The sequence below is a fragment of the Oratosquilla oratoria genome, chromosome 1 (genome assembly GCF_046742065.1).
Source record: "Oratosquilla oratoria isolate Oo_2021 chromosome 1, ASM4674206v1, whole genome shotgun sequence".
Taxonomy (NCBI): domain Eukaryota; kingdom Metazoa; phylum Arthropoda; class Malacostraca; order Stomatopoda; family Squillidae; genus Oratosquilla; species Oratosquilla oratoria.
Window position 1 is genome coordinate 78,703,635 of NC_134777.1, and position 27,500 is coordinate 78,731,134.

Here is a 27,500-nt window from a genome sequence, read left to right on the forward strand (position 1 = left end):
ATGAATATAAACCTAAGCTACCTCTATTTGCCTGGCTTCATATAATCCATCCACCTCTTTATTTTTGTGTGAAGAAGGCTTACAAAGGATAAATTTCTAGTTAACAAAAAAGAACACCTATAATAATGCGGATGCTACTTCTTCGCGTCATCATTCATGGCGACCTCCGACCTCGGATTGAAGTTGTGTACTCTGCCGTTGGCTTTTAAGTCCTGCAACTGGGACACTCGCATGAGAAAAAAACTAATTCGCGTTTAAATCTTATCTAATTTAAGGTAACCTACTAATTGGCTGAATTTAACATCAATAGACATGTGCATTAAGGATGTCGAGCAAATATGGCTTGTGCTAGAATGTGGCTTATGGCGCCATATTCGCGTCTTTTTGTGTCAGTGACGCGTCATGAAACATGACAGTACGTTCTTAGCGTGACGCTTCATGGAACATGACAGTACGTTCTTAGCATCGGTTAGGTTAGATTTTAAGGCTAGATTGTTATGTTAGATTGGGTTAAGTTTTTAGTTATATTATTTTCTCAGTTGAGTTATGTATCTGCAAATATCCTCTGGGATATTCATAAAATCTGCGTTTCTTTATATGATCGAAAACGGTTAAAAAATGACATAACTTTAATATATGTATATATATATTTTACGAATATTCGCCGGACTAGAAAAATAGTTTCTATTTCAGTATACCAAATATTGGTTGGGGTGAAAAAAGAAGATAAAAATCTTAGTTTTGTTATACGTATCAGCAAAAACACACCCAACCATAAAAATGCACATAAAAATGGAATTAAAAATAGGGAAAATTATTCCTACGGTCCATCACCCCCACCCCCCTCTCGCGCCTCCCAATCACTCCGAGCTCCTACTCGACTCCAGATTGCAAGAGAGGAAGCGGTATATCGCTACACCATAGGTTAAGATTGTGGCGAGTTTTGTACCAGAACGCTATATCAGGCAAACGTGGCGGATCTTCTACGAGATCCCCCCCCCCCGCCATATCATCCAAATGTGGCGGATTTTCTGCTAGAACTCGCCATATGAGCCAAACGTGGCGAATTTTCTTCTAGAACCTGCTAAATCAGCCAAATGTGGCGTATTATTTACATTGCAGATGTAATACTCTCGTTTTAATTTACCAACATTTCTGAGGTAGAATTGATTCTGGGAAGACGTTTGCTTGCTCCGAGGTGTTCATCATGAAATATGAAATCACATGATCATATAAATAAAGTTTTCAGCCATATGAAAATAACCAAGGCATTGTAAAGAACCCAGAAAAAAATTAAGGTGAAAAAAAAAAGAACGGGGGAAAAAAAAGAGAAGGAAATTTTTGTACTTTGCATTTGGTTACTATGACAACCAAAACTGTGATACGCGCCCGAAGGTAGGATGACCTAAAGATTTGGACAGACACCAGGAGGAAGCCCTGTGTCCTGCTCTCTGGTAGCTCACACTTGAAGTACTTAATCCTCGAGTGATTGCTGAGCTCAAGTTAGGCGGAGGTGGACGAGGAGAGCCTCTTGATCCTGATCATGCTGTGGTTCCTCTTTCTGATGCTCCTCTTCTTCTTCTTCTTCCTCTTTTTCTTTCTCTTCCTCTTCCTCATCTTCACACATCTCCTCCTCAGCCTTCTCTTCCTCAACTATTTCCCCCCCTCTTCTATTTCCTTCTTTTTCTCCTTCCTCATCTTCATCCATCCTCCTCAGCCTTTTCTTCCTCAAACATCTCTTCCTCTACCTATTCTTCCTCTTCTTCTTTTTCTTCCTCTTCCTCATTTTCATCCATCTCCTCCTCAGCCTTCTTTTCCTCAACCTATTCTTCCTCCTCTTCTACTTCCTCTTCTTTTTCTCCCACTTCCTCATCTTCATCCATTTCCTCCTCAGCCTTTTCTTCATCACCCATCTCTTCCTGAACCTATTCTTCCTCCTCCTCTTATTCTTCCTTTTCCTCATCTTCATCCATCTCCTCCTCAGCCTTTTCTTCCTCAACCACGTCTTCCTCAACCAATTTTTCCTCCTCCTCTTCTTCGTCTTTCTCTTTTTTCTTTTCTTCTTCCTCACCTTCATCCATCTCCTCCTCAGATTTTTCTTCCTCATCCTATTCCTCCTCTTCCTTTTCGTCTTCTTCCTCTGTTCCCATCTCCTCCTCATCCTCATCTTCATCCTTGTCCTCAGCCTTCTCTTCCTCAACCTATTCCTCCTCTTCTTCCTCCCACTTCTTCGTCTTTCCTATCATCATCCTCTACCTTTTCCTCCTCATTCTTCTCAGCATTGCCATCCGGCACTGCAGCTCTGGTGGGATTGTTTGATTGATTTGTTGTTTATGGCGCCTAGCTCTGTTAGGAAAGTAGTGTGTGTGTTTGTGTGTGTGTGTGTATGTATGCATGTATGTATGTATGTATGTATGTATGTATGTATGTATGTAAGATCACAGCACAATCCATAGATCAGGCCAGGTGAGAGCTCTGAGCTCTCATTCACTAGGATAATGGCTGTCGTTCCAACATCTGATCCAAGTGAATGGTGGATCACACTACTCCCATCCTAGCCAAAGGACAACACAATATATCTTCTTAGAGTGATTAATAAACAGATCAATTCGGTAATTGTTACCAGTTACCTGGGGACCTTGGGTTTCTTCCAGCAGATATTTGATGCAACAGACTGATTGGTTGAGTGAAATATATGATTGGTATGGTGGTAAAGTAAACACAGAAACGTCAGAAATAAAACCCCAACGCTTCTGTGTTTACCTCACCACTCTGCCACTCATCTGTCTTTACATACTTCATCAGTAGAATATATGCATCCATATCAAAATATTAATATCAATATATAATTCAAAAGAATTGTATGGATCGATGGAAGGGGTGGAAAGGAGTAGAATGGGTGGGAGTAGGTACCTCCCTCTGACTTAGCTACCCCCCTTATAAGGAGGGAAAAAATCTTGGTATATAGATAGAACTGTATAGAAGGTATCAACGTCCCCATACCAGTATGCGGGTATCATTGCCAAAGTACCAGATTAGAAATGTTAGTATATAGATATAACCACAAAAGTACCAATACATAATCATCAACATCAATATCAAAATATCATTTTAAAGTAATAGTATGGAAGATATCAATATGCCCATACCAGTATGCGAGTATCAATATCAGAGTACCAGATTAGAAATATCACTATAATAACATATCCATGAAGGTATCAATACCAAATCATCAACATCAAAATATCAATCCAGAAACATCAAACTGCAAAAGCAGAAACCCGCTAGACAGGAACCAAACACTTCCCCGAATTGTTCGGGAAAGACCCCTTTCAGCCAGCTCTTCCTTCAACCCCCCCCCCCGTGCCCCTCCCTCTTCCCCCCTCCCCCCTCCTTGCAATTGCAAACAAGGACGGTGTGGCCGGCGAGGCGTGTCCAGCTGCCGCCAGGCCAGAAGTTATGGCTCCTCACTCGCTCTCCGGAATCTTATCCGACCGGCGAAGAAGTGCCACTCATATTTATTCACTCCGGCTGGACCCTTCTGCGTGGAGGTAGGGTCTGGCAAGAGGAGGAGGAAGAGAAAGATGAGATGGAGGAGTAAAAGGAGTAGGAAGATGAGGAGGAGCACGAAGCAGAAGAAGAGAAGGGGAAGGATGGCGAGAAGGAGAAGGTAGAGGATGCCAAGGAGAAGGAAGAGGAGGAGGAGGAGGAGAAAAAGGATGACGATGATGACGAGGGCGAAGAGGAGGATAATGAGGAGAAAGAGGAGGAATAGGAATAAGAGGGAGAAGAGAATGAAGATGATGAGGAAAATTGAAACATCATACATTACCAATGTCCCCATCTTTACTTTATCATTTTTTCCATGTTTCTTGTTTATCTCTTCCATCCCTCGTTTTGTCTCGCCTTTTCTTCCCCTATTTATCTTAACTCTTTCTCTCTACTATTCTTCGTATTTCTCCAATTCCTTTTTTATTTCTCCTTATTCACTACTTACTCTTATCATTCTCCTCTACTTGTTGCCTTTTCCTTCTTTACATTTGTTTCTCCCTCTTTCTATACCCTTCCTCTATTTTCTTCTAAGTCATTCTTCTCTTCCTTCTTCCCTAATCTGTTTCCCTCTTCTTTTCTTTTTTCATTCTTTCCTCCCCTTCCTCGTCCTCACCTTTCTCCCTTCCAGTCTTTGACCTCTTTTCCTTTTACCCCTGTCCTTCCGTCCCTCCCTTTCCTTCCTCTTCTTCGCTTTTATTTTACTTTTCTTTACCCCTTTTCCTATTTTCTCTCCTTGCTTATCTCTCTTTCCTCGTTATTCTGTTCTCCCTCTTCCTCCTTTTTCTGCCCTTTCATTTTTCCTCCATCTTCTCTCCTCTTCTCTTACCCATTTACCTACTCCCCAATTCATTACATTTATTTAATTTCTCTGTCCCCCCCCCTCTCTCTCCATCCTCCTCCCTCTTGTCTTCATTGTCTTTCCCCTCTTATCCTTCACTCTTTTTCTTCTCTTAATCTAATCGACTTTTTCATTTTCTCTCATTTTCAATTACTCCCCTCTCCTTCCTTTTTCTCTTCTTCATCCTCCTCTCCCTCCTCCTCTTCCTCTTCCTCTTCCTGTTACACCCGTTTCTTCCTCTTTCTCACCGTCCCTTCTTCCTCCTCCTCCTCGTCCCCCACTTTATCCGTCTTCTTCCTCTTGTTACATGCCTGTATATTCCTCTTCCTCACCCTCCCTTCCTCCTCCCTTCCTCCCCTCTTCCTCCTCCTTCCTCCTCTTCCTGTTACACCCGTTTCTAGCTCTACGTCCTCCTTGTTCCTATCTTCCTCCATCCTTCTCTTCCTTTTTCATCCCTGTTTCTTCCTCTTCCTCACCCTTCCTTCCTCCTCCCTTCCTCCCCTCTTCCTCCTCCTCCCCCTCTTCCTCCACCTTCCTCCTCTTCCTATTACACCCGTTTCTTCCTCTTCCTCACCCTCCCTTCTTTCTCTCCTTCTCATCTCCCTTTTCTGTTATTAGTTTTTCCACTCCATCTTATCCGCTATGTAATCTTCCCACTTTGACTTTTCCCTTTCCCCTCCTTTCCTCTTAAACTTCCCTTTCCTTCCTTCTTCCTCTGTCATTTTCTTCTCCTATTATCATCTCTTCTCGCCATTTTCCTCTTCCTTTCCCCCCTGTCTTTCTCTAATCTCCTCTCCTTTCTCCTTTCTCTATCTTCCTTTACCGTTATTACTCTTTTCTTTTTCTTCTCCTATCATATCTTCTCTTCATTTTCCTCTTCTTTTCTCCCTTATCACTCTCTAATCTCCTCTGCTCTTTATTCTTTCTGTTTCCTAGTCTTTTCTCCAATCTCTCTCCCCATCTATCTACACGAATTCACTCCCATGTGTTTTCTTTCCTTTTAAGTACTTTCTACCACTTCGTCATGTCTAAAATCACCCAACCCCCCCCTACCCCTCTTCCTCCGATCCATCTTGGGCCTCCTCACCCTTCCTCCCTCCCCTCTCCCACCCCCAAAGGTCTGTAGTGGACTGGTATAAATTGGCAAGAATATGGATTCAGATTGCGTTCCTTGATGGATTTTCTTTCTTCAGCCAACTTTCCAAGCATTTATTCTTTCCTTCTTATTTTCTGGCAGAGCGCAGAACCAGCGACCTACCTCGATTCCGGTAACCCGCTTAGGGTCTGGTAGATTACAAAGGATTACAAAGGCGGAGCATGCCGACAGGAGACCTTTTGGTCCATAACTAGGTCTGGTGCGAAAAAATATATATTAATGATAAATGAAAGATAAATAGATAAATACTGGTACTTGCAGAAGTTCTAGTAGTACTAGTACTGGTTTGCAGGGCCATGATACTGGTATTACTTCATGGTACCAGTTATGTAATAATGGCCTACAGTGAGAGTACGGGTGAAGCTCAGTGGATACCGTCTCAAACTTGTGAGCTGGTGGTCTTGAGTTCGATTCCAACGACACGCTGCGGACTTGCTGCCATGTGTCCCGACACCCTTGGCCGGACGGGAAGGCGACCCAACACCGGCAAAATAAAATAAAACAAGATAAAAATGAAAATCTCGCAACTGGCAGGGCTTTGCCCCACCAAGGGTTTCTTACTTCCCTCTAGTGCTGGTGCTGGTCGCCAGTCCCAGTAATACTGATACACGTTTCAGGAGCATTTCAGGAGCGTTACTGGTCACCAATGTCAGTAGAACCGGCAGTAGGAGCAGGAGCAGAAGCAGGAGGAGGACCAGGAGCCCAAGGAGGAACAGGAGGAGGCAGAGGCGAAGGGTGAGGTTGATTCGGTCCTGTAAAGGAGGAAACGATGACTACTTGCTCCCTCTTCCTCAGGAGAGTCGAGAATCATCTACTGAGGAGACTTTAGAGGTCGGCAACCTCTGGAAGAGTCTGTGCCAGTTTCTTTGATGTGTAGAACTCTGCGTGATAAAAAGTGCTTTTGAGTGCGCAGCTGAACGTCAATTCAAATGCACTGTTTTAATACAGTAAATATTCATTCCTAAACGACTGGCAGTATTTTTCGATACTGCAACAAGTTTTCAAAACCAGTTGGCGTGCCAGGGTCAACCCTGCCACATGCCATCTTTGGCACGCGTAGGGTGCCTGCTGCCATACCTCTTTGTGGTTGCTTGCTCCTATATTCCTCGTTTTCCAAGAAACGACAGCGACGACGTCGGCGGCGGAGGCGGAGGAAAAGACGATGATGACGACGAAGGCGTAAAAATCCAAAAGGACAAAAACAAAGAAAGAGATCCGCTGAAGAAAGCAGAGCCGTCGACTTGCTGAGTTTGAGCTCTGATGAATAGAATAATGACCACCTCAACAAAGGGAGACTGAGAGAACACACACACACACACACACACACACACACACACACACACACACACACACACACACACACACACACACACACAAACACACAAACACACCATTTTTCTTGTTCTATAATACTATTTCCTGCTTCATGCATTCTTGCTTTAATGTTTTCACAGTTTCTGCATTTGTTTTGTATGTAAATTGAAACTTGGCAAACTGGTTTTGATCTCGTCCAGTACCACCGAGACCCAGGTTCGAGTCCGTAACTGCTCCTTGGCGTGGTACTTCGAATATAAAGAACAACGATCTGATCCCGCAGTTAAGCACTTTGCGTACGCTTTGTTTTTCATTCTTATTTTATTCTTTTTTTCACAGGATTTATTAGGCACAATTAGCTCTGGCGTAAGCCTTGTGTTTTATTCTTGTTTTATTATTTGTTTATTAGGTACCATCAGCTCTTGATCACCATTAACTTTGAACACTGTTATTCGTGTAGTAGCCAAAGGGTGGAGATTCATACAAGAGATCTATAAGTCATAAGTTCGGTGTTTTATCTATCTCGCCACCCTATCCCCTTGCCATTAGTAAGAGGAGGGGAAACACAAATCCATCCATGAAGTGAGGAGAAAAATGTTTTGGCGTCTGAACGATTGCGATCGTAAAAATGAAGGAAAGACGAGCGAAAAGCGAAAGAGGGCAATTACAGAAAACGGGATGGGGTCGCTTCGCTCGAAGATGTCTTCTTGCTAGAGCGAAGATTTTTCGTTGCTTAGTCGTCTTCGTCTTTTTCGAAAGTATCTTGCTTATCTGAGTCGTCTCGATAGAAGACGTCTTATTGCTAAGTCGTCTTCATTGTTTACTAAGTCGTTATTCCTGAAAGCATCTTGTTCGCGAAATCCTCGAAGACATCTCACACGCTAAGTCATCTTTGTCAAAGACATCTCACACGCTAAGTCATCCTTGTCGAAGGCATCTCACACGCTAAGTCGTCTTTGTCGAAGATATCTCACACGTTAAGTAATTTTTGTCAAAGACACCTCACACGCAAAGTAATCTTTGTCAAAGACATCTCACACGCTAAGTCAGCTTTGTCGAAGACTTTTCACACGCTAAGTCATATATGGCAAAGACATCTCATACGCTAAGTCATCTTTATCTAAGACATCTCACACGCTGAGTCATCTTTGTCAAAGACATCTCACACGCTAAGTCATCTTTGTTGAAGACATCTCACATTCTGTCATTTTTGTTAAAGACATCTCACACGCTAAGTCATCTTTGTCAAAGATACCTCACACGCTAAGTAATCTTTGTCGAAGACATCTCACACGCTAAGTCGTCTTTGTCGAAGACATTTCACGCGCTAACTCATCTTTGTCAAAGACATCTCACACGCTAACTCATTTTTGTCAAAGACATCTCACACGGTAAGTCATCTTTGTCAAAGACACCTCATACGCTAAGTAATCTTTGTTGAAGACATCTCACACGCTGAGTCATCTTTGTCAAAGACATCTCACACGCTAAGTCAACTTTGTCAAACACATTTCACACGCTAAGTCATATTTGCCAAAGACATCTCGTACGCTAAGTCATCTTTATCTAAGACATCTCACACGCTAAGTCATCTTTGTCGAAGGCATCTCACACGCTAAGTCATCTTTGTTGAAGAGATCTCACACGTTAAGTAAACTTTGTCAAAGATATTCACACGCAAAGTCATCTTTGTTGAAGACATCTCACACGGTAAGTCATCTATGTCGAAGATTTCTTGCTTGGTAACTCGCGTCTACAATTTTTTCCTGCTAAATGAAATATCGCGGAAGATGACTTGTCTGAAGAGTCGTTGTTTTGTACAAAGACATCTTATTGGCAAAGTTGTATAAGAAATACGTTTATTAGCTAAGACATCTATATTTTGCTTAGGCATTTATCTAGCATAGACTGACTCCTTTACCAAGGTAATTTAGGCGTAGATAGACATCTTGCGAGACGTCTTGGACGAAGTCGTCTTGCACGAAGTCGTCCTCCATGGATATCGTGATCATTAAGATATCTTTTCGAAAACCACGAAGACATCGTGTGCGAAGCTATTTTGAGCTATTTTTCCTCCTACATCTTATTTCCAACCTCCATTTAAATAACTAGAATATAACTGCGATTACACTAATCTAGACTTTTCTAAGAACATCTCATCAGTATGTCTAACATTCATTATATGATGGAAAGATGTTTTGATATTTGGAGATTTGAAAAATAGAATATTGTAACCGAAATCGTTTTTACTCAAACGAACTCTCAACTGGAAAGTTGGGTCGCCTCGGTTGAGGCGTGGGCCGATAATGTGCAGGTGTTGACCCGAGACACAGCTGCGGCTATTGTTCAAGGTAGAGGCTTGGCCTGAGACGCCGAGAATCTTTTGTTCGTCAAAAGGGCGTTGTCAAGAAAGGTCGGTGAGCTTGGTCACCGAACAATGGAAGACCCTTGGGAGACGCTAGTCTTTGTCGACAGTACCACGCTACACATTATGTGCGTGCGCGCATGTGCACACCAGGCATCGAGGGGGAGACGCAGCTACGAAAAGAACATATTGATAAAGGTTGCCATTTATACAAACACACAAATTTTACAGTGGTGCCATATGCTGATCGCTACATAAAAGGAAGGGGTTTGGTTGAACAACGGAGGAGGTGCCGGACAATCGCACTCTTCCAGTATAGTCGAGAAACGTGAGATCCTTTGACCCGCACCGCTCTCCTTTGTTGTCGGAAAAGCGCGAGATCCGTTTCGGCATAGATGCTCTGGGCGTGTCAGCGACACATTGGCGGCTTTTTTTTATTCGAGCAGATGTTTCGGGTGCCTGACCAGAAATGCGGAGAGGCCTATTGTTCGGTTCAGGGTGTTGGCTAGAAAGTCGGATCCTCTGGTTACTTGGGAGGATCCGTGACAGTGGAGAATATCTTGAGAGTTGGTTGAAGGTTCACGCTCTATATGCGTGCGTGCGCGTGTGTGCACGCTGGACATCGAAGGAGATGATAACAAAGAAGGGGAGGGAGAGAAGAATAAGGATGAATCCGAGAGGATTGGAAGGATAGAGAAGGGGTAGAGAGAGAGGAAGAGTGCAAGGAAAGGAGAGAAATAGGAAGGAAATAGAAGAAAATTAGGGGAATAGGGGGTGGAAGGATAGGCGAGGGGTGGAGAAGAAGGAAGGGAGCAAGAGAAAAAGGAGAGTAATAGGATGGAAATGGAAGAAAATGAGGGGAGTAAGGGTGAGGAGGAGGAGGAGAGGAGTTGAGTAGGTGAGGGCGTAGGGGATGAAGGGAAGGGAGAAATAGTAAAACGAAAAAACGGGTGAGAAATGGAGGAGGAATGTTGAGGAATTAAAGGAGCAAGAGAAGAAGGAGGTGAGGAGTGGAGAGGAAGAAGAGTAGATTAGACGAGGGAGGAGGAGATGAAAGGAGGAAGAAGAGTAAAAAAAATTGGATGTGAAATGATGGAGGAGTGTTGAAAAATGAAGGGGGAGAGAGAAGGAGGAGGAGTGTAGGAGTGGTTGTGAATGTGGAAGGGGAAGAAATGTTTTAGAAAAAAAGAGAAGAGAGTGTGGGAAGGAAGAAGAATGGAAAGGATCCAGAACAGGAAAAGGAGGATGAAAAAATGGGACAAAAGGTGGCAAAGGAAGGGTTAAGGAGTTGTGATGGGATGATGCCAATTTTTTCAACAATTCTGATACGAGTCCCGATACTGCTATAAACGTCTGATTCCGATAAATGATAAATAAATGTACTTTATTCATAAAATGTTTGTTTCCCAAACCAACTCTAGGGCCTGAAAATAACCATGGATTATAATTAATCATTGTACGTATCGGAATCGGATGTTTAGAGCAGTATCGGGACTCGTATCGGAATCGTTAAAAAGATGGGTATCGGCCATCACTAGTAAGGAGTTGGGTAGGAAGGGAGGGAAGACGGAGTAAAGAGGGAAGGAAGCACCTACTCTGGGCATATGAAGTAATATTGACGGCTCCGGCCGTAGTTAAGGGCATACTGGCGTAGACATCTGGCCTCATTACCTGTTTCTATATCACTGCACAGCTGTTAGTAATAAATATAACGCAAAAACATATTTTGGATTATATGATATGTAAACTGATTGCATTAGCTTATCCATTAGGATTATAAGTAGCACTAAAAGAGCACATAAAACATAATTTTTAATATCATTCAATTTTATACATTAACTCATTTTTTGTCAGTGTGTGTGTGTGTGTTTGTGTGTATGTGGGGGGAGCTGTTCTACCCAAAGCCAGACGACTCCATTCGGTTTATGTTGGGGTGTCAATGGGATATTCAGTTTAAAAACCAACAAATTGGTTCCGTGTATTACTGGCCTGCGGCGCGAGATTGTCCACAAGGATAGAAGCGCTGGTAAAAAAAAAAAACGGCCCATAGCAACACCGATAATGTGCTGATTTATGTTCCTATTCTTCCTCTTCTTCTTCTTCTTCTTCTTCTCCTTCTTCTTCTTCATCCTCTTTTTCTTCTTCTTCTTCTTCGTCTTCTTCTTCTTCATCCTCTAATTCTTCTTCTTCTTCTTCGTCTTCGTCTTCTTCATCTTCTTTTTCTTCTTCTTCTTCATCTTCTTCATCTTCTTCTTCTTTTGTCTACAGGCTCAATCACTCAAGTGGCGTAACCGGAAACATTCTGGACTCGCATCCTTCTGGTCGCGGATTCGAGTCCCGCGTTTTTTTTTCCGATTTCCAGGCGTGTAATAGGACAAAGATTACGACTTCGGCCGTAGCTACACAGCGCCTCCTGTTGTAGACTACTCGCTTTCTTCTAAAGACTAATTATTTGTTAGAAGATAGCCAATGAGATGCCGAGATCAGGGAGAAGGGCGGGACCTGTGTGACGTCACTACTTTCATTATACAACCCGTTTCTGCCACAAAGGGCATATCCACATGTGACACCAGCATAGGGCATACTTACACATACATACATACACATACATACATACATAGATGCATGCATATATACACACGTATGTATGCACACATACATGCATACATACATACATACATACATACATACATGCATTCATGTATTCGTATGTGCATGCATATATGCATGTATGCATACATACATGAGTACATTCATGTATTCATACATGCAAGCATACATACATGCAATCATACATACGTACTTACATACATGCATACATACATAAATACATTCATACATAAATACATACATATATGCATACATAAATACATACATGCATACATACATACATACATACATACATACATACATACATACATACATACATACATACATACATACATACATACATACAACGGCGAACCACAAAACTGATTCCAAATATCAAAAATAAATCATACGAAAATCTGTTTTCCCTAAATAAGCGTAGACTGAGAGGTGACTTGATACAGGTCTTTAAAATTCTAAAGGGAATTGACAACATCAAAAGTTACAAAATATTCACATTGAATGAGAATCAGACAAGAAACAATGGTCTCAAACTGTCCGGAAATAGATTCAATTTGGAAGTAGGTAGAAACAGCTTCGCCAACCGTGTAGTTAATGAATGGAATAAACTTCCTGCACAGGTAGTGCAATATAGTTCAGTTCGAAGCTTTAAAAATAATTTAGATAAACACCTAAGCAAGATGCTGTAATGATTATAGTTTGTTTCATATTGTTTGTTTTTGTTTTGTTATCATTTGTCTGTTTTGATTTTCATTTATTGTTGGTTATATGTCAATTCATTATTATTTACTATTTGCCTGTTTGTTTATTATCTAACTATACCTATGCATTTATTTATGTATTTTATTTGTTATTTACATTATTATAGTTTTTATATATTAATTTATCATTATGATTTTCTTTTCGCATCCGACCTAGATATGGACCAAAAGGTCTCCTGTCGGCATGCTCCGTCTTTGTAATCCTTTGTAATACATACATACATGCAATCATACATGCTCACATACATGCATACATACATAAATACATTCATACATAAATGCATACATACATATATGCATACATACATACATACATACATAGATGTATGCATACATAAAACACCAAAATACATCTCCATTATAAAGGAGGTGGCCAGCTAATACATACACCCACCCTTCACCCATCCCCCCACACACACATACACACACACACACACACACACACACACACACACACACACACACACACACACACACACACACACACACACACACACATATATATATATATATATATATATATATATATATATATATACATATATGACAACTTGAGGTCCTGGGCTCTGGTTTACCTCCGTTGTGTGAATTCACCCAATGTTTCTTCATGTTGTTTACACGTTGCAGACATAAATACAAGGCGCCTAGAAAAGAAGAAAATCGCAGAGAAAATGAAATTCACTTTGTGTCGCATTGTGCAAACACACAGAACAAATGTGACTTATTGGTCGCAGTGAAACGCCTCCGGGCGTAATTTCTTTGATATCTCGTTGGGTTCATACCATCGAGAATCAAGGTCATCTTTCTTTTTTAAACTTGATCTAACCTTAAATTTTAACGTTTGCATATGTTTGTGTATCATGCTACAGAATTTATTTATCTATTATGATTATTATTTCGTATCATTATTATTATTATGATTATTATGATTATTATTATGATTATTATTAATTATCATTATTATTAATTATGACTATTATTAATTATGATTATTATTATGATTATTGTTATGATTATTATTATGATTATTACTATGATTATTACTATGATTATTACTATGATTATTACTATGATTATTACTATGATTATTACTATGATTATTACTATGATTATTATGATTATTATTATGATTATTATTTATTATTATTATTATTATTATTATTATTATTATTATTATGATTATCATCATTATTGTTATGATTACCATCATCATCAGCATCATCATCATCATCATCATCATCATCATCATCATCATCATCATCATCATCATCATCATCATCATCAGCATCATCATCATCATCATCATCATCATCATCATTATTAGTAGTAGTAGTAGTAGTAGTAGTAGTAGTAGTAGTAGTTAGTAGCAGCAGCAGCAGCAAATGCTTTTCTTTCTTTGGGACAGAATCTCACCGAAGTTGTCATAGAGTTGGTAAAGGAGAATTACCTGTTTTCTTTTTTTCTGGTTTCCAATCATAAAAGAATGCTGCGCGTGTCTGGTCAGTAGGGATTTCACCACAGTCCCAAAAATATTGACTGGGTGAGAAAATATGAGTAAAATAATGTACAATAATTGGAAGTTCAGGAAAGCGAGAGAGAGAGAGAGAGAGAGAGAGAGAGAGAGAGAGAGAGAGAGAGAGAGAGAGAGAGAGAGAGGGGGGGGAGAACATAAGAACATGAAAATGAAGGAGACTGCAAGAGACCGTAAGGCCTACACTAGGCAGTTCCATGTCCATTATCACCTGTCATCCCCATCCACAAAGAGGCGGAAGGAGACGAGAAAGTGAAAGGAAGAAAGAAGGAAAACGATTAACCCAGTGAAGGAAAGAGAGAGGAAGGTATGGAGATGAGAAGTGTGGAGGAAAGGAGAGGAGGATGAGAGAAAGGAAGAGAGGGAGAGTGGAAGAAGAGGAGAAGCGTAAAGTAAGGAGAAAGATGTTCTGTAAAAGCTTTCAAAGACGAGTTTGTTTAGGCAAAGGGGTGAAAAACTTGAAAGGCTATCTCGGCCGCTTTCATTTCGTTGGACTTTTCTCTCTCTCTCTCTCTCTCTCTCTCTCTCTCTCTCTCTCTCTCTCTCTCTCTCTCTCTCTCTCTCTCTCTCTCTCTCTCTCTCTCTCTCTCTCTCTCTCTCTCTCTCTCTCTCTCTCTCTCTCTCTCTTTCTCTCTCTCTCTCTCACTCACTCTCCTTCAAGAAATCCAGGGCGGACTTGTCGTCGTCTTGACCATTTTTTTCCCTTGTATCTTTAGAGTACCTCGTACCAGGGTAGAATTGATGTTGGTAATAAAAAATGGATAACAATAAATAAATGAACAGACATGAATACATACATACATATACCAAAGGCTTTTTCCCACTTACACGGGGGGTAGCCAAAAAGAAAAAGGCATAGAAACCACTCCCACCCATTCCATTTCCTATATATTCCACTCCCCTCCACCCTCCTCCCTCCCTCTTATCTTGGCACCTCCTGGATGACGGGTCATCCCTGCATCCTGTCCACTGTCCTGGGTAAGAAGCAGTGTCGCAAGACATAGTACATCCACAGTAAGGCCGCTTCATAAATTCGGTGACCCCCCCTCTCCGTCCCCCCATACAGAAAAGAAGACGGGGAGAAATCCCTTCGGGCTGCGTCAATTTTTTTTAATTCCTACATACTTCCTCACCCCCCATCCCCCACCCACTCCCCCTCATGCATCACAGCATCATCTATACACAACCCCCCTCCATTCACCCCTATCTTCTGTCATCTCCCGTCCTTCCTCCACAGACATTCCTCTCTTTTGTAATGCCCCTTTCACTCCATCTATCCATTTCATCCTAGGACGCCCCCTCATATTCACTCCATCCACCTCTGCCCTCCACACTTCTTTTACTAATCTTTCTTCACTCATTCTTTCCATGTGTTCAAACCATCCTAATACTCTTTCATCAACCCTATCTCCCAGTTCCCTTTCCACCCCTGTTCTCCTCGCCTCTTCATTTCTCACTCCATCCAACCTAGTAACCCCTATCATACTTCTCAGACATTTCATCTCAAATACATTCAAACTCCTTCTCTCTTCCTTTCTCATGTTCCATGTTTCTGCCCCATACAATGCTGTTGGCACAATCACTCCTTCATATAACCTCCTCTTAGCATCCATTCCTAGATGTCTATTTCTCATTACACTTTTCAATCCACCAAGGCATTTACTCGCTTCTCTCAATCTACATTCTACCTCCACCCTCACTCCTACCTTTCCTACCACATTTGCACCCAAGTATCTAAATGTATCCACTTCCTCCATTCTTTCTCCCTTAATGCTCACATTCAGCCTACTGTCACTCTCTCCCCTTATACATCTCATCACCTTATTTTTGCCCTCATTTATCTTCATCTTCCTTTCACACACCTTCTCAAATTCTGTCACTAACTTCCTCAATCCCTCCTCTGATCCTGCTACAAGCGCAGTGTCGTCAGCAAACAACAACTGGCTCACCTCCCACTTTTCTCCATTTTCTTTAATCATCTCCAACCCCTGACCCACTACCCTTGCATTCACCTCTCACACCACCCCATCCATGTAAAGATTGAACAGCCAGGGCGACATAACACATCCCTGACAAAGTCCCACCTTTACCTCAAACCATTCACTCTCTCCATTTCTAATCCTAACACAAGGTCTACTACTCTCGTAAAAACTCTTGACTGCTCTTAACAGCTTTCTATCCCATATATCTGCAGTACCTCCCACAGTGCCTTCCTGTCTACCCTATCTTAAGCCTTTTCCAGATCCATAAAAGCCCAAAAAACATCCTTACCTCTTCCTATAGCTTTCTCACATATGTCTTGCCGCAAAGACCTGATCTATACAACCCCTACCTGTCCTAAACCCACACTGTTCCTCACCAATTACTCCCTCTGTTCCTCTCCTAATCCTCTCAATCAAGACCCTCCCATAAGCCTTCCCAACTACACTCAACAAGCTGATCCCTCTGAAACTACTACTCTCACACTTGTCCCCCTTTCCCTTGTAAAGCGGAACTATACAGGCACTCCTCCAGTCCTCCGGCACCCTACCCTCTCTTAAACAAACATTAAATAACCTCACCAGCCAGTCCACCATAACTGTATCTCCTTTCTTCAGACATTCTGCATGGCATCCATCCAGACCAGGTGCCTAACCTGCTCTCATCATCTTAACAGCTGCTTTCACTTCATCCTTCCCTATTTCTCCTCCATTCTCCTCACTCATCACTCTCATTTTCTTAACGCTTCCCACTGCAACTACCTTTCACTCCCTATCCTCCTTCACATTTAGCAACTCCCTAAAATACTCTGTCTACCTTCCTCTCATTGCCTTCTCTTCCATTATCATCTCTCCATCTGCACCTTTTACCTTTTCTTCTCTACTTGATTCGCCTCCTCTTTCTCTTTTAATTTCCTTCCAAAACATCTTTTTATTGCTTTCAAAAATTTCTGTCATACTCTTACCCCATTTCACATCTGCTCTCCTCTTTGCTTCCTTTATCTTATGCTTAACTTCCCTTTTCCTTACTTTGTACCTCTCATACGATTCCCTTGTCCTAATTTGTAGCCAATCTATGAATGCTTGCTTCTTCTCTTCTACACCTTTCTTTGCTTCCTCATCCCACCACTCACTACCCTTCCTTCTATTTTCTCCCGCCCTCTTGTTCCACACACCATCTTTGCACAACTTATGACTACCTTCTTGAACCATCCCCATTCCTCCTCCACTCCTAGTTCTACTCTATCCTTTACTCCCTCCCACTCCTCTTTCAGCTTCTTCTTATACTCATTCTCCTTTTTTTTCTCATTTAAGCAGTTCACTCTAAGTACCTCCCTACCTTCTGCCCTTTTCCTCTTTCTCCACCTATTCTCCACTCTCAATTTACCTTCCACCAGAAAATGATCTGATATTCCCCCACTCTCTCACCTTAGAACATGTACATCCTTAACTCTTCCTACCATACTCCTGGTCACCACTATATAGTCCATTAACGCTCTATCTGCCACCCTTCCATCCACCACCTTCTCCCATGTGTACTTATGCTTGACTTTCTTCCTAAACACTGTATTTGCTACCATCAACTCTCTTTCAAGACACATCTCCACCATCAATTCTCCACTACGATTTTTACCTGGAACTCCATACTTCCCAATCACTCCGTCTATTGGTTCATTTCCTACCCTAGCATTAAGGTCTCCCAATACAACTACATTGACATTTCTCCCTAATCTCTCTATGCACTCATTTATATCTACCCAAAAAGCCTCCCTTTCCTCTACGCTCTTCTCACTACCAGGTCCATACGCACTTACAAAAACCCACATCTCCTTTCCCAGCTTCACCTTCATCCACATAAATCTTGATGAAACCTCATTCCACTCCACTACCCGCTTACTTATCTCTTCACTTACTAGTACAGCCACCCCTTCTCTCACTCGTCCCCTCTTCACTCCTAAGTACCTCCCAGCTACACTCCCAAACTCACAGTTGCCCTTTCCTTTAATTTCATTTTCACTCAAAGCCAGCACATTCATCTCTCTTCTCACAAACATACTGCCTATCTCTTCCCTTTTGCTCTCATCTGTACTACATCCACGCACATTAAAAGACCCAAACCTTAGGGTACTGGTTGGAAAACTCCCAGACCCTCTTATAGCTTTACTTTTTTTTTTTTTTTTTTTAGGAATGTCCCCTTTTGGGGCTACAGGTTGTAGGACTCCTAATCCCATCTCCCGTCCCGTTTTTTGTCGCCTTTTACGACTCAAGTGGAAAGACTTGGTGGTAGCATTCTCTTCCCCCACCACAGGGTCGGCGAAAAAAGGAAATGAATATTCAGAGAAATGGTACAGGACAGTAACAAGGGGTTGGGGGACAGCATAACGGAGGGATAGTCGTAGTATAAAAGTGTCATCATTTCTCTATGAAAAGAGTTTTCCTCTATCGTAGACAAAATGATGTGTGGCTCTGGTCCGTAGGGGCGTCCCATATAGACCCTAAAGTATCAACCGCATGCTACTTTGCCACAATAATATGCAGCCAATACCCCAGACGGGATAAATAAAAATAAATTAATAAATAGGTAAGATACCATAGAATAACCCCATATGCACGGGCAGCCCGGACAACTGATGGTCACCAAAATTCATTATGAACCAAAACAGACCCAAGGACAAGCAGGGCAGAAATATTAGACAAGAGAATACAAAATGACTTTAGGTAAAAAAAAATCAAATTTATGAAAGGAAAAAATGAAAAAGAAAATGAAAAGGTGTTTAGAGAGAGGAGAGGAGGAAGAACAGAAGGAGGAGGAAGAGGAGGAGCAGCAGGATGAAGAAGAGTTTGAGGAGAAAGAGGAAGAGTGTGTAAATAATGAGATGAGGGAAAGTTGGGGAGTAGAGGAGGAGGAGAAGAGAGAGAGAGAAGTAGAGAAAATTGAAAGGGGAAGGAGGAGGGCGACGGCGAGGAGGAGTGAGAGGAGTAGAAATAAAAGGGAGAGAAGGAGGAGCGGGAGCAGGAAGAGAAAGAGGAGAAAGTGAGGAAGAGTAGGAGTAGAAATAAAAGGAGGGGGAGTAGGAGGAGAAAGAAGAAGGAAGAGTAGAAGAAGGAGGAGAAAGGGAGGAGGAGTAGGAGGAGGAGGAAGGAAAAGAGAAGAAGGAAGAGGAGGAGGAGGAGGAGGAAAAAGAGAAGGAGGTGGAGGGGAAGGAGAAAAAAATCAAGATATGTTTCAAGATGAAGCTAAACAATACGCAGGGGTTGGAATAGGAATGGGAATAGGTATGTAAGAATAGGAAATGTCTATAGGAACAAGAGCACAAGCAGTAACATGGGTAGTACCGTTCATTTGAATGTGAATATGCATAACAAAATAAAATGAAATTGGAATGAGGCTGGGAATGAGAATAGAAATGGGCTTGATATTGGGGACATAAAATAAATCACGATGAAGAAAGAATAGAAATGAATATAAACAAAATGAAATATATATATATATGCACAAATTTCACAAGTCACACGTGAATCACAAATATGCAGAGTCCACTAGGAAAAGGAAAAACACACGGAGTCCGAGCGCTTTCGTAATATATTCACATTATCAAGGAGTACTCCTTGATAATGTGAATATTATCAAGGAGTACTCCTTGATAATGTATATATATATGCATATATATATGCAGAGTCCACTAGGAAAAGGAAAAACACACGGAGTCCGAGCGCTTTCGTGATATATTCACATTATCAAGGAGTACTCCTTGATAATGTGAATATATAACGAAAGCGCTCGGACTCCGTGTGTTTTTCCTTTTCCTAGTGGTCTCTGCATATATATATATATATATATATATATATATATATATATATATATATATATATATATATATACATATATATATGTATACTCTATATATATTATGGTATGTATAAATGGGCAGGAGATTTTCTCTTAAACAATTAGAGTTAAATGTGATTGCAAGTTCTGCTTTATGTATTTTCTTTAAGACATTCTCTTTGTGTCTTAAAGTGGTCTTACTGTCTCTGTTGAGATCTGAGATGATTTCTCCGTAAGAGTTCATCTGTGCTGCCAGATCACGATTTCGAGTCTCTTGACTTCTTCAGTGGCTTGGTATAGTGGCTCTCTATGTTAGAGTTGCTACTGAACTAAAAATATAAGATGGATGGTATTTAAGGGCTGGGCTAGTTGTGTCGTGTACTAGTTCTTGGTGTTGATTGGTTTGTCCGATCGGGTAATATCTCCCTGTGCTCGTGTTGGTTTTTCCCGGCAACGTAGTTCCTCCTCATGCTCGGTAGCGCTAATGTGAATTTGAACGTGTGTGAATATGAATGAGAATGTGCTTCTAGTGTTCTAGAACGTGTGCAGATGACAAGAAGGTTAATACTGATAGTAATGTGAATATGAATTATAATTAGACGAGTGGCTGCGCCGGTCCCTGCTTGGCGGGATGCTCGGCCTTCGGCCCTTATTGAGTATCTACAAAATGAGGGACAAACAAAACTTTTCTTACCTTTTTTTCATCTTTGAAAAGACTAAAATTAACCAATGAGTGGACAAAATAACTATGTCGACAAAATGTCAATATACTTATTTTAGAAATGAAATATTTTTCGAAAGTTATTCTTTATACATATACTAAGAAAGGGTCGATTATAGTAATAACACAGGAATTGAATTAGGAATATGCCAGTAAGAACAAAGAAAAGGAAAACAAAGAAGGAAATAAACGAAGTAAATGGAGTGGAATAAGAGAATTTTTTACGAAGAATAGGAATAGGGAAATAAAAATAGAAATGGGAAGTGGGAAATGAAGTGATAGGGATGGGAGTTTTGGAATAAGGCATTGGCAAGGACGAATAGAGAAGACATTTACCGACATGAAACGCTCCCATTAGGCGCTGATGAAAATGTTGCCGGCGACAGAGCAGAAGAGGAGGAGGAAGAAGAGGAAGAATTAAAAGAAGATGAAGAAATAAAAGGAGCAGGTGAAGAATAAGAATAGGAGGAAGATGGAAGAGGAAGAAATAAAAGAAGAAAGTGAGGAAAGAAAAAGCGAAAGAAAATGGAGAAGAGGAAGAAGTAAAAGAAGATGAAGAAAGAACACGAAGAAGAAGAAGAGGAAGAAGTAAAAAAATATGAAGAAAACGAAGAAGATGAAGAGAGAACAAGGAGAAGAAGTAAAAGAGGAAGAAACCGAAGGTCAAGAAAGAACAAGAAGAAAAATAAGAGGAAGAAGATGGAGAAAAAGAGGAAGAAGTAAAAGAAGATGAAGAAAGAGAAAGAGGTGAAGAAAGAACAAGAAGAGGAGGAAGAAGAGGAAGGGGATGGAGAAGATGAGGGATAACAAGAAGGAAAAGAGGACGAAAAAAAGAAGAATATTTTTGCTCTCGGTGTTTGGTTTTTGTTGTTTAAAGGAAATCTTACGATGCCAATGGATCATTTTTTCTTTTTTCCAACGATGTCACTACTACCGCTAAGTGATTTATTTCAGATTAAAGAAACAAAGGGCAGATGGAGAGAGAGAAATTAATTGGGAATCAAGAGGAAGAGGAGTAGCGGTGGAAAGAGGTTGGAGTAAAGGTTGAAGGATGAAAGGAGGAGAAGGATGGAGTAAGGGATGGAGGAGTAGTAGGGTGTGGAGAAATGGGAGGAGGAGGAGGAGGGAAGGAAGAGAGGGAGGAGGAAGAGTAGGGGATGGAGGATGGGAGGAGGAGTAGTAGGGTATGGATGAGAGGGGAGAGAGGAGTAGGAGTTGGAAGAGAGGGAGGGATAGGGGGCGGAAGGGAGAGAGGAGGAGAAGGAGGTTGAAGAGAGGTAGGAGAGGAAGGAGGAGGAGGAGGTACTTACAATGTCCCACTGTGGGAGATCACGACAACATATCAGTCAATGCATTAAGATGTCGGATTAAGAAAATAGAACAGGGTAAATAGATAAACAAGCACAAATAGATAACTTAAATAAACAAAACAAACAATTACGATAATGAAGAGAATGAGGAAGAGGAGCAGATGAAGGAATATGAAAAGGGAGATAGAAACATAAACTAGAGGAGAAGAAGGAAGAAGAGGACGAGGGTGAGAAGTCCTCGGAGATAATGATGAAAATGAGGAAGAGGAGCAGATGAAGGAAGATCAGAGGGAAGAGAGAAACATGAACTAGAGGAGGAAAAGAAGAGAGAGGAGGAGGAGGAGAGTGAGAAGTCCTCGGAGACATTAGCGTTAAATAAGAAGACCTCCAGGAGACGGAAGACGAGACTGAGGACGAGACGACACGACGGCGCTCCTCGAGACCAATGATGAAAGGACGAGGGTTATTTGCCTGCCCGCGAGGAGGAGGAGGAGGAGGAAATGGGATGGCAGAATGCTTGGAAGAGGAAGGAAGACGGAAGGGCATTAGGTGAGAGGAGGAGGAAAAAGAGAATCAGGAGGAGGAGAAGGAGGAGGAAATGGGCTGGCAGATGCTTGGAAGAAGAAGGAAGACGGAAGTGCATCAAGTGAGGAAGGAAAGGGAAGGAGAAGAGAATCAGTATGAGGAGGAAGAGGAAATGGGTAAACAGATGCTGGGAAGAGGAAGGAAGACGAAAGAGCATCAGTGAGGAAGAAGGAATATGAAGAGAATCAGGATGAAAAGGAGACGGAAGAGGAAATGGACTGGCAGAATGCTTGGAAGAGGAAGGAAGACGGAAGGGCATCATGTGTGTGTGTGTGTATGTGTGTGTGTGTGTGTGTGTGTGTGTGCGCGTGCGTATTTACCTAGTTGTACTGTATCATACGGGAAAGGGAGCTGTGCTCGTAGTGACCTGTCTTTGTATCTCTCAGCATCTAGTTTGTTCATAAATTCTTGTATGGTTTTTGCAGACACTATTGTTTCGTCCAATTAGTTCCAGACATCCATCACTCTGTGTGGAAAACTTTTTTTTTCAGATTTCACACTTTTGGCTCCGTTCCCAGACTTGTCCAGGTTCCTCTATAGTGATTCACAGTCTTTTTCTGTACTTACTTTCTTTAGTAGTTTTGCGTCATTTGCAAAGAAGTTCATATAACATTCTACATCTTCATCCGTGTCATTTATATATATTGCAAACATTATCGGAGCTAATATAGAAGCTTCTGGGACTCCACCTATCATTTCTTCCCAGGTCGAGTTTTTATCTTTAAGTACCACCATCATTTTTTTCCCGTGCAAGAAATTTTCCACCCATTTCAATAACTTTCCTTATACACCTCCTGTTATTTCGAGTTTTCTTAATAGCTTTTTGTGTGGTACTTTATCAAATGACTTTTGTAAATCCAGGAAAGCACAATCTGCCCATCCGTCCCTTTCTTGCATTATGTATATTAACCTTGAATAAAAACAAATCAAGTTTGTGGCACATGATCTTCCTTGCCTAAACCCAAATTGTTTTGGATTCAGTATATTGTTTTGTTTCAGATGTTTAGTCCATCTACTTTTGATAACTTTTTCACATATTTTTGCTATTGTGCTTGTAAGGGAGACCGGTCTATAGTTTGTTTGGTCTTCCTTGTCTCATTTTATATATTGGTACAATATTTGTATTTCCCAATATTGTGGCACCTTTCTTTGAGTATATATTTTACCCGTTAGTTCGTCTATACATTCTTTTGGTATCCAATTTGCGATTCCGTCCGGTCCGTGTGATTTTCTGACATCAAGGTTTATTATTTGGTCCCTTATTTCTTTCTGTATCACAATCATTTCTTTCATGGGGGGGGGAGAGTTTTCTCCCTTTCCTTCATCCCAATTATATGTAATTTTTATTTGTGAATACAGATTTAAAATGCTTTCAGCCATTTCTACATCTATATATATTCCGCATTCCCTTGACGCAATTTCACTATTTCCTGTTTATTTTCTATTTTACCATGTACATATCTGAAGAATAATATAGGTCGATCATTACATTTGTCTATTATGTCTTTTTCACATTTTATTTTTTTTCTTCTCTGCGTATTTTTACATATTCATTTCTTAGTCTGATATATATTTGCCACTTATCCATTTTTTCCACACACACACACACACACACACACACACACACACACACACACACACACACACACACACACACACATATATATATATATATATATATATATATATATATATATATATATATATATATATATATATATATGGTTCGGCTTAACATTGCGAACTCCCCTTGTCAGGAGGCAGGTTAGGACGGTGCCCCTTACAGTAGTCCAATTCGCTGGGGGCAGGGTTTGAACTGCCGTCAACACAGCCTCTGCCGCAAGTAGCGACACTAACTGTTACGACTGATTTGTTCCATGATAAGTATATGTGTATATATATATATATATATATATATATATATATATATATATATATATATATATATATATATATATATATATATATGATATATATATATATATATATATATATGTAGTAGGCGCTGTATACTCTTATCAAATGCACATATTACCTGGGCCCAATGTTCCTTCTAATTTTGTTGCTGTGAGTGTGCGCAGAAATTTGCTTGTGTGCAAACTTGGCCTTCTCTGCTTAAAAGTATGTGCGCGCGCACCCGTGCTGATCATATAAGCAAATACGCACAATTTGTATGTTTGTATTGCGTATTACCTCCAGTTATTGGTTTGACGGATGTCAAGTTGCTATATTTTTAGAGGATTTATAAGTTGATGTTTAGGTGAAACTTCTTTATTGAATGGAGTTCAATATCATTTGAGAATCTTGAGTGTGCACATTTTTTCTTTATGTGCGCTAGTTGTGAAACATGCGTGCAGCTTTGAGGGAATGTTGCCTGGTACACATCCCAACTCCACACAAATCCACTGCTATGTGTCCTCCACCTCCCGACTGCACACATTGCTTAACACCACATTATAGCCCATCGTCACCCTCCTTCATTCCACTTCTCCGTCATTCACCCTCCACTTGCTCCATCTCTTTTCTGCTTATTCCACCCATGCATCAATTTTCCTCCTCCTCTCCTTCACCCTCGGCACTTTCTCCTCGTCTTCCTCCTCCTCTCCTTCACCTTCGGCACTTGCTCCTTCTCCTCCAGCACCTCATCCTCTTCCTCCATCTTCTCTTTCACCTTCGACGCTTCCTTTTCTTCCACAACCTCCTCCACCTCCTCTTCCTTCTCCTCCTCCTCCTCTTTCTCCACCTCCTCCACCTATACAACCTTATTTGTTCTTGAGTTTTCCACTATTTATTTTATTTTATTTATTAATTTATTTACATAGATATACCGTCAAAAGTTGATGTTTGAGGATTCGCACATTAAGCCACGGCTTATCTTCGTCTGTAATCCATCACTTGTAATCCTTTTGTTTATCTTACACTTTTTACTATATATTCTTCTTCCTCTTCCTCCTTCTCCTCCTCCTCCTCCTCATCTTACTCCTCTTCCTCCTCCTCTTCCTCCTTTTCCTCCTCATCATTCCCCACCTCCACTTTCTCTTCCTACTGCTCTTGCTCTTTTTTCCTCTCGTCTTCCTCTTCTTTTTCTTGTTGCTATTCTTTCTCATTTTCCTCTCCTTCTCTTCCACTTGTTCCTGCTCCTTCTCCTTCCCCTCCCTCTTCCTCTCCTCCTCTTCCTCTTGTTCCTCCTCCTTTGCCTTCTCCTCCCTCTTCCTCTCCTCCTCGTCCTCTTGTTCCTCCCCCTTTGCCTTCTCCTCCCTCTTCTACTCCTCTTCCTTCTTCTCCTCCTTCTCCTGTTCCTCTTGTTCCTCCTCATTCTCCTTCCATTTCCTCTTCTACTCCTCCTCCTCCTTCTCCTTTTCCTCCTCTTTTATTTCCTTTTCCTATTGCCCCTCCTCGCCACCACCTCATACATCATGGCCACGTATCTTCACTCCATACCACCCTGCGTTCGCATCCATCTGGCGGTGAGAGAGAGAACGAGGCCGAGAACGAGACCGAAACCGAGGATGAGACTGAAACCGAGGTCGAGATCAAAACCGAGATGAGACCTACTACGAGACCGACACTGAGACCAAAGCCGAAACCGAGAACGTGACCGAAACCGAGAGCAAGATCGAAACCGAGGCCGAGACAAAGACCAAGAACGAGACCAAGAACGAAGTAAGACCAATACGAGACCAAAACTGAGACCGAGGCCGAAACCGTGACCAAAACCGAGGTCGAAATCAAGACCGAGAACCTGACCAAGAACGAGACCGAGGCCGAAACTGAGACCGAGATAAGACCGATACGAGACTGAAACTGAGGCCGAGATCGAGACCGAAATCGAGAACGAGACTGAGACCGCGCCAGGATGCCATTTACTATCACACCCTAAGACCCACAACGTCATCCCATTGAAACCCTCACCATTAATAGTCAAATAAATAATAAAGAAATGGATATATAAATGAATAAAGAAACCAATTCAATCGACTGATGGTAGAAAGATGATGTGTTTAACCCATTCAACTCCGATGACAAGATGTCTTGTCATTTGGTCAAATAAAACAAAAAATCATAAAACACCAAAATGTTTGATCAAACACCAGAAAAATATGACGTCAATCCTCGCTTCGCTCGCAGCGAAGCGAGGACTGACGTCATATTTTTCTGGTGTTTGATCAAACATTTTGGTGTTTTATGATTTTTTGTTTTATTTGACCAAATGACAAGACATCTTGTCATCGGAGTTGAATGTGTTAAAGACGAAATACTCGGTATGTGGCGAATCAAAACATGAATTACTTTTCTATTAATCTATTTCTTTATTTCGTTATTTAGTTATTACTGGGTTATTTATCTGTCACTTATTTATGTGTTCAATTATTTTTTACTCATTTATTTTGGGTTATTTATTCATTCATTCATAATTCATTTGTTTATTACGTATAATTTACTTGTTTATCTATCATTTATATTTCTTTATGTATTAACCTTACTCCTTTACCTATTTATTATCTGTCTAACTATTAATTCATTAGATCATTTACTTATCTATTCATTAATGCATTGGATGAAAATATCCATCATGGGTGATTGTAATTGTCTAGCAGTGACCAGCAAAACGTACTTAGATAATTTATGTCAAATTGCTCGTTAGGAATCTAATATTTTCCTTTAGGTGAGGATCTTCTTCTTTCTTTCATTCTCATCCTTCCATTCCTTTGGTTTACCATTGCTAATTTCTGTTTCTCTTTTCCTCTCTCCTCTCTTTTCCATTCCGATTCCCTTCTTTCCTTTCTACTGATTTGCTCTCTTCCCCTTCCTTTTCCTTTCTTCGTTTCCTCCTTTTCCATCTTTCTCCCTCGCCCATTCCCTCTTTCTCCGACTCTGCTCTCTCTCTCTCTCTCTCTCTCTCTCTCTCTCTCTCTCTCTCTCTCTCTCTCTCTCTCTCTCTCTCTCTC